The sequence below is a fragment of the Giraffa tippelskirchi genome, chromosome 5 (genome assembly GCF_054371585.1).
Source record: "Giraffa tippelskirchi isolate mGirTip1 chromosome 5, T2T-mGirTip1v1.2.pri, whole genome shotgun sequence".
Lineage (NCBI taxonomy): Eukaryota > Metazoa > Chordata > Mammalia > Artiodactyla > Giraffidae > Giraffa > Giraffa tippelskirchi.
The window spans coordinates 74,617,479-74,626,761 of record NC_137279.1 but is presented as its reverse complement, the minus strand read 5'-3'; positions in this window follow the sequence as shown (position 1 = coordinate 74,626,761).

Here is a 9,283-nt window from a genome sequence, read left to right as displayed (position 1 = left end):
TGTGAAAAGAGCAAGAAATAATAATAATAACTATGTTTTGGCCATGCCTCATGGCATGCAAAATCCTAGTTCTCCGACCATGCGTGGAACCTGTGCCCTCTGCTATGGAAACACAGAGTCTAACCACTGGACTGCCAGGGAAATCCCCAGGAAACAATTATTGTCCTCATTGTACAGAAGAGAAAACTGAGGCTAGCAATAATACTGACTCAATATCACACAAAAACTTGGTTAAAATACTGCTACTGTTAAGTTGCTTCTGTCGTGTCCGACTCTGTGCGACCCCATAGATGGCAGCCCACCAGGCTCCACCGTCCCTGGGATTCTCCAGGCAAGAGTACTGGAGTGGGTTGCCATTTCCTTCTCCAGTGCATGAAAGGGAAAAGTGAAAGTGAAGTCGCTCAGTCGTGTCCGACTCTTAGTGACCCCAAAGACTGTAGCCTATCAGGCTCCTCCGTCCGTGGGATTTTCCAGGCAAGAGTACTGGAGTGGGGTACCATTGCCTGACTTCAAATCTATGGCCCTGTCTATGATTCTTATCTATGATTCTCTCCCTTAGATCTAGACTGAAACAGGAAAAAAATAAAATCAGAGACTGGCAGAGATTCTCAGAAGTCCTAAAAACACCAGTCTCTCCCATTTTCAGAGTTTTGAAATGCACTTAATTTTCTCCAATCATGGGCTGTTATTGTATATAGAACAGATGTTTCTGAGACTTTAAGGGCAAGGAAATCTCCCAGAGATTCAAGAGTGATGGATCCAAGGCTATAAATGTCTGGAAAGCTCCCTGCTAACCAAAGACCTCTCCTCCCAAAACAGTGGCCATGGGCTCAGGACTGTGTCGGGGCATTGTGGCAGGGAGGATGCAGAGAGTTCCTCCCACAAGGTCCTGTCTCTGTTCCAGTTTGGAGGGCGCAGGCAGAGTCTTCCTGGGGCTAAACGTGCCAGCCGCCTGCTTCCAGACACTCTGGATAGGTGTGAGAATTGGATTTTGCTTTTACAAGTGACCACAATGCTAACCAGGCACCTTGAGTCCAAGAGGTCACTGAGGGAAGAAGATGAGGCGATATGAACAGGGTGAATGACTTCTTTCATTTGTTCTCTCACTCATTCATTCATTTAGTTCATTCACTTGTTTAATTGCACCCTTAACTTAACAAAGGTAAGTTAGAGAATCTTATAGTTTATTCACAAAGACATTTAAGCCAACCATCCTGAAACTCTTCCTGACCCAAGAATAACCACCATTTATTGCTGGGCCTACCACCTTCCCCTGAGACATAAACCAAGATTTATTATAGGTCTCACACTTTTTTTTTTAATTAATTAATTAATTTTTTTTACTTTACAAAATTGTATTGATTTTGCCATACATTGACATGAATCTGTCATGGGTGTACATGTGTTCCCCATCCAGAACCCCCCTCCCACCTCCCTCCCCATCCCATCCCTCTGGGTTATCCCAGTGCACCAGCCCCGAGCACCCTGTATCATGCATCGAACCTGGACTGGCCATTCGTTTTACATATGATAATTAACATGCTTCAATTCCATTCTCCCATATCATCCCGCCCTGGCCCTCTCCCATAGAGTCCAAAAGACTGTTCTATACATCTGTGTCTCTCTTGCTGTCTCACATACAAGGTTATCATTACCATCTTTCTAAATTCCATATATATGTGTTAGTATACTGTATTGGTGTTTTTCTTTCTGGCTTACTTCACTCTGTATAATAGGCTCCAGTTTCATCCACCTCATTAGAACTGACTCGAATGTATTCTTTTTAATGGCTGAGTAATATTCCATTGTGTATATGTACCACAGCTTCCTTATCCATTCATCTGCTGATGGACATCTAGGTTGCTTCCATGTCCTAGCTATTGTAAACAGTGTTGCGATGAACATTGGGGTACACATGTCTCTTTCAACTCTGGTTTCCTTGGTGTGTATGCGCAGCAGTGGGATTGCTGGGTCATATGGCAGTTCTATTTCCAGTTTTTTAAGGAATCTCCACACTGTTCTCCATAGTGGCTGTACTAGTTTGCATTCCCACCAACAGTGTAAGAGGGTTCCCTTTTCTCCACACCCTCTCCAGCATTTATTGCTTGTAGACTTTTGGATAGCAGCCATTCTGACGGGCGTGAAATGGTACCTCATTGTGGTTTTGATTTGCATTTCTCTGATAATGAGTGATGCTGAGCATCTTTTCAAGTGTTTATTAGCTACCTGTATGTCTTCTTTGGAGAAATGTCTGTTTAGTTCTTTGGCCCACTTTTTGATTGGGTCGTTTATTTTTCTGGAATTGAGATGCAGGAGTTGCTTGTATATTTTTGAGATTAATTCTTTGTCCGTTGCTTCATTTGCTATTATTTTCTCTCATTCTGAAGGCTGTCTGTTCACCTTGCTTATAGTTTCCTTTGTTGTGCAAAAGCTTTTAATTTTAATCAGGTCCCATTTGTTTATTTTTGCTTTTATTTCCAATATTCTGGGAGGTGTGTCATGGAGGATCCTGCTGTGGTTTATGTCAGAGAGTGTTTTGCCTATGGTTTCCTCTAGGAGTTTTATAGTTTCTGGTCTTACATTTAGATCTTTAATCCATTTTGAGTTTATTTTTGTGTATGGTGTTAGAAAGTGTTCTAGTTTTATTCTTTTACAAGTGGTTGACCAGTTTTCCCAGCACCACTTGTTAAAGAGATTGTCTTTTCTCCATTGTATATTCTTCCCTCCTTTGTGAAAGATAAGTTGTCCATAGGTGCATGGATTTATCTCTGGGCTTTCTATTTTGTTTCATTGATCTGTATTTCTGTCTTTGTGCCAGTACCATACTGTCTTAATGACTGTGGCCTTGTAGTAGAGCCTGAAGTCAGGCAGGTTGATTTCTCCAGTTCCATTCTTCTTTCTCAAGATTGCTTTGGCTATTTGAGGTTTTTTGTATTTCCATGCAAATTGTGAAATTGTTTGTTCTAGTTGTCTGAAAAATACCATTGGTAGCTTGATATGGATTGCATTGAATCTATAGATTGCTTTGGGTAGTATACTCATTTTCAGTATATTGATTCTTCCGATCCATGGACACGGTATATTTCTCCATCTATTTGTGTCCTCTTTGATTTCTTTCACCAGTGTTTTATAGTTTTCTATATATAAGTCTTTTGTTTCTTTAGGTAGATATATTCCTAAGTATTTTATTCTTTTCATTTGCGATCGTGAATGGCATTGTTTCCTTAATTTCTCTTTCTGTTTTCTCATTGTTAGTGTATAGGAATGCAAGGGATTTCTGTGTGTTGATTTTATATCCTGCAACATTACTATATTCATTGATTAGCTGTAGTAATTTTCTGGTAGAATCTTTAGGGTTTTCTATGTAGAGGATCATGTCATCTGCAAACAGTGAGCGTTTTACTTCGTCTTTTCCAATCTGGATTCCTTTTATTTCTTTTTCTGCTCTGATTGCTGTGGCGAAAACTTCCGAAACTATGTTGAATAGTAGTGGTGAGAGTGGGCACCCTTGTCTTGTTCCTGACTTTAGGGGAAATGCTTTCAATTTTTCACCATTGAGGATAATGTTTGCTGTGGGTTTGTCATACATAGCTTTTATTATGTTGAGGTATGTTCCTTCTATTCCTGCTTTTTGGAGGGTTTTTATCATAAATGGATGTTGAATTTTGTCAAAGGCTTCCTCTGCATCTATTGACATAATCATATGGTTTTTATTTTTCAATTTGTTAATGTGGTGTATTACATTGATTGATTTGCAGATATTGAAGAATCCTTGCATCCCTGGGATAAAGCCCACCTGGTCATGATGTATGATCTTTTTAATATGTTGTTGGATTCCGTTTGCTAGAATTTTGTTAAGGATTTTTGCATCTATGTTCATCAGTGATATTGGCCTGTAGTTTTCTTTTTTTGTGGCATCTTTGTCAGGTTTTGGTATTAGGGTGATGGTGGCCTCATAGAATGAGTTTGGAAGTTTACCTTCCTCTGCAATTTTCTGGAAGAGTTTGAGTAGGATAGGTGTTAGCTTTTCTCTAAATTTTTGGTAGAATTCAGCTGTGAAGCTGTCTGATCCTAGGCTTTTGTTTGTTGGAAGATTTCTGATTACAGTTTCAATTTCCATGCTTGTGATGGGTCTGTTAAGATTTTCTATTTCTTCCTGGTTCAGTTTTGGAAAGTTGTACTTTTCTAAGATTTTGTCCATTTCTTCCAAGTTGTCCACTTTGTTTGCATATAGTTGCTGATAATAGGCTCTTATGATCCTTTGTATTTCTGTGTTGTCTGTTGTGATCTCTCCATTTTCATTTCTAATTTTGTTGATTTGATTTTTCTCCCTTTTTTTCTTGATGAGTCTGGCTAATGGTTTGTCAATTTTATTTATCTTCTCAAAGAACCAGCTTTTGGCTTTCTTGATTTTTGCTATGGTCTCTTTTGTTTCTTTTGCATTTATTTCTGCCCTAATTTTTAAGATTTCTTTCCTTCTACTAGCCCTGAGGTTCTTCATTTCCTTTTCTAGTTGCTTTAGGTGTAGAGTTAGGTTATTTATTTGACTTTTTTCTTGTTTATGAAGTAAGCCTGTATTGCTATGAACCTTCCCCTTAGCACTGCTTTTACAGTGTCCCATAGGTTTGGGGTTCTTGTGTTTTCATTTTCATTTCATTTCTATGCATATTTTGACTTCTTTTTTGATTTCTTCTGTGATTTGTTGGTTACTCAGCAGCGTGTTGTTCAGCCTCCGTATGTTGGAATTTTTAATTGTTTTTCTCCTGTAATTAACATCTAATCTTACTGCATTGTGGTCAGAAAAGATGCTTGGAATGATTTCAATCTTTCTGAATTTACCAAGGCTAGATTTATGGCCCAGAATGTGATCTATTCTGGAGAAGGTTCCATGTGCGCTTGAGAAAAAGGTGAAATTCATTGTTTTGGGGTGAAATGTCCTATAGATATCAATTAGGTCTAACTGGTCTATTGTATCATTTAAAGTTTGTGTTTCCTTGTTGATTTTCTGCTTAGTTGATCTATCCATAGGTGTGAGTGGGATATTAAAGCCTCCCACTATTATTGTGTTATTGTTAATTTATCCTTTCATACTTGTTAGCATTTGCCTTACATATTTCAGTGCTCCTATGTTGGGTGCCTATATATTTATAATTGTTATATCTTTTTCTTGGATTGATCCTTTGATCATTATGTAGTGTCCATCTTTGTCTCTTTTCACAGCCTTTGTTTTAAAGTCTATTTTATCTGATATGAGTATTGCTACTCCTGCTTTCTTTTGGTCTCTATTTGCATGAAATATCTTTTTCCAGCCCTTCACTTTCAGTCTATATATGTCCCTTGTTTCGAGGTGGGTCTCTTGTAGACAACATATATAGAGGTCTTGTTTTTGTATCCATTCAGCCAGTCTTTGTCTTTTGGTTGGGGCATTCAACCCATTTACACTTAAGGTAATTATTGATAAGTATGATCCTGTTGCCATTTACTTTATTGTTTGGGGTTTGAGTTTATACACCCTTTCTGTGTTTCCTGTCTGGAGAAGATCCTTTAGCATTTGTTGGAGAGCTGGTTTGGTGGTGCTGAATTTTCTCAGCTTTTGCTTGTCTGTAAAGCTTTTGATTTCTCCTTCATATTTGAATGAGATCCTCACTGGGTACAGTAATCTGGGCTGTAGATTATTTTCTTTCATCACTTTAAGTATGTCCTGCCATTCCCTTCTGGCCTAAAGAGTTTCTATTGAAAGATCAGCTGTTATCCTTATCCCCTTGTGTGTTATTTGTTGTTTTCCCCTTGCTGCTTTTAATATTTGTTCTTTGTGTTTGATCTTTGTTAATTTGATTAATATGTGTCTTGGGGTGTTTCGCCTTGGGTTTATCCTGTTTGGGACTCTCTGGGTTTCTTGGACTTGGGTGATTATTTCCTTCCCCACTTTAGGGAAGTTTTGAACTATTATCTCCTATTTTCTCATGGTCTTTCTTTTTGTCTTTTTCTTCTGGGATTCCTATGATTGATTGTTTGTGCGTTTAACATTGTCCCAGAGCTCTCTGAGGTTGTCCTCATTTCTTTTAATTCTTTTTTCCTCTCTGTTTCATTTATTTCTACCATTCTATCTTCTACCTCACTTATCCTATCTTCTGCCTCTGTTATTCTACTGTTGGTTCCCCCAGAGTGTTTTTGATCCCATTTATTGCATTATTCATTATATATTGACCATTTTTTTTATTTCTTCTAGGTCCTTATTAAACCTTTCTTGCATCTTCTTGATCCTTGTCTCCAGGTTATTTATCTGTAACTCCAATTTGTTTTCAAGATTTTGGATCATTTTCACTATCATTATTTGGAATTCTTTATCAGGTAGATTCCCCATCTCTTCCTTTTTTGTTTGGTTTAGTGGGCATTTATCCTGTTTCTTTACCTGCTGGATATTTCTCTGCCTTCTCATCTTGTTTATATTGCTGTTTTTGAGGTGGCCTTTCCGTATTCTGGCAGTTGGTGGTTCCTCTTTATTGTGGAGGTTCCTCACTGTGGGTGGGGTTGGATAGGTGGCTTGTCAAGGTCTCCTGGTTGGGGAAGCTTGTGTTGGTGTTCTGGTGGGTGGAGCTGGATTTCTTCTCTCTGGAGTGCAATGAAGTGTCCAGTAATGAGTTTTGAGATGTCAGTGGGTTTGGTGTGACTTTGGGCAGCCTGTATATTGAAGCTCAGGGCTATGTTCCTCTGTTGCTGGAGAATTTGCATGGTATATCTTACTCTGGAGCTTGTTGGCCCTTGGGTGGTGCTTGGTTTCAGTGTAGGTATGGAGGCGGTTGATGAGCTCCTATCATTTAATGCTTCCTGGATTCAGGAATTCTCTGGTGTTCTCAGGATTTGGACTTAAGTCTCCTGCCTCTGGTTTTCAGTAGCTATTCTTACAGTAGCCTCAAGACTTCTCCATCTATACAGAACTGATGATAAAACATCTAGGTTAATGATGAAAAGTTTCTCTGCAGTGAGGGACACCCGGAGAGGTTCACAGAGTTACATGGAGAAGAGAAGAGGGAGGAGGGAGATAGAGGTGATCAGGAGGAGAAGAGGGGGAATCAAAAGAGGAGAGAGCAAGTTAGCCTGTAGTCACTTCCCTATGTGCTCTTCACAGTCTGGATCCCTCAGAGATGTTCACGGAGTTACACAGAGAAGAGGGAGGAAGGAGACAGCAGTGGCCAGGAGGAGAAAAGGGGGAATCAAAAGGAGAGAGACAGATCCAGCCAGTAATCAGTTCCCTAAGTGTTCTCCATAGCCTGGAACACATAAAGAGATTCACAGAGTTGGGTAGAGAAGAAAAGGGGGAGCTGGGAGATAGAGGCGACCTGGTGGAGAAAAAGGAGAGTCAAAAGGGGGAGAGAGCAATCAAGCCAGTGATCTCACTCCCAAGTAAAAATGGGTACTGAAGATTGGGTTCTTAAAGATACAAAGTTGGTAACAAATACCAAAAAGCAAAGATTAAAAATCTAGAGTAGAGGTTAGATTCTCAAAAATACAATATTAAAAAAAAAACAGAGTCACAAAAATTATAAAAAAAAAAAATATATATATGAAGTTTGCTTTAAAAATAGGGTCTTTTTTTGCAAGGTAATAGTTGGTTATAAAAATGAAAATTGAAGGAGTAATAGGGGACTTAAAAATAAAAAAATAATAAAAAATTTTTTTTAATTTAAAAAATGATAATAGTAAAAATATATCTAGGACTTTCTCTGAAGCTGTTGTGGACAGTGTGGATTCAGTTCATTTTCAGATAGTTTCTTGGTCCGGTTTGTACTTCTCAAGGTCTGTAGGCCCCTTCCTATGTAGTCGGTTCTAACTACAGTGTTTTAATCTATTGCACCTGTCACTTCCAAAGCTGTTCCCTCTGTTTATTTTAGCTTCTTCTGTTTGCTGGTCTCTTCAGTGTCTAATTTCCGCCCTGACACAAGGAGGGCGGTGGTGGTCACTTTTTTTAGTCTCACTTGTTCAGTCGTGCTGTGGGGAGGGAGGAACACTGCAAACAAGTATCACTGGCGTGTGCTCACAGTGATTTAGCCATACTGGGTTTGCCCCCGCTCATGGCGTGTGTGCTTTCCCAGTCTACACTGCTCAGGCTCTACGTTGCTCTGCCGGGAACTGTCTGAGGCGGGCCCCTGGGGTTGTCTGTACTTCCCAGGTCTAAGTCGCTCAGGTTCAGGTTCTCGGGTACTCCACAAAGGCCCAGACTTGTTTGGGCCAAGTTTTGTGCCCTTCCCAGGTCCGAGCAGCTCAGGTGACCAGGTGTTTGGCTAGCGCGGTCGGAGGCTTTGTCTTATCACCTCCCCATCCCAGCCACTCGGTTTTCTGGGTGTACAACGGCCACGCCTTCTCAAGTGTGCCATGTGTCTCTTCTGGGGAGCTGATCTCTGGCTGCGACCCTCCCGGCGGATGTCGACCTTCCAGAATCCCAAGAAGTCTTGGTTAGCAATGAAGTCTGCTTGCAGTTTTGTATAGGATGCCTCTCTGGGGCCGCGATTGCCCCCTTCCAGCTCTGGCTGCCCTCGCCTGCCTGTCTCTGGCTGGGGATGGGCCAGTCTACAGCCAGCTAGCTTTGCTCAGTCCTTTGTTCCGTGAGCAGGCCTGGCGGTGTCTTAGGTTAAGACTTTTCTTGGGATAGCTATCCCACAGTCTGGATTGCTATCTCAAGCTAATTCCCTCAGATTGCCCTCGGGGCATTCAGGCCCAGTCCTTATCCAAAGCAATGCAGCCCACACCTCCCTGTTCAGCCCCCACTTGCTAGTGGGGGATGCACGCGTCTGGGCTGCTGCTCCACTGGGAGTTGCTGTTAGGCATGTAATCTGTGGGTTTTAATTAATTAATTATTTTTCCTCCTGGTTATTTTGCCCTCTGAGATTCCAAGGCTCGCCACAGACCCGCCAGAGAGAGTGTTTCCTGGTGTTTGGAAACTTCTCTCTTTTTTAAGACTCTCTTCCCAGGACGGATCTCCGTCCCTACCTCTTTTGTCTCTCTTTTTATCTTTTATATTTTGTCCTACCTCCTTTTGAAGACAATGGGCTGCCTTTCTGGGTGCCTGTTGTCCTCTGCCAGCATTCAGAAGTTGTTTTGTGGAATTTGCTCGGCGTTTAAATGTTCTTTTGATGAATTTGTGGGGGAGAAAGTGGTCTCCCCATCCTATTCCTCTGCCATCTTAGGACCGCCCAGGTCTCACACTTTTAGTACACTTTAAAACTCTAAGAGGATAATATTAGAGATCCACCCCCTCACCCCAAATTTCTGATCTGTTTTCTTG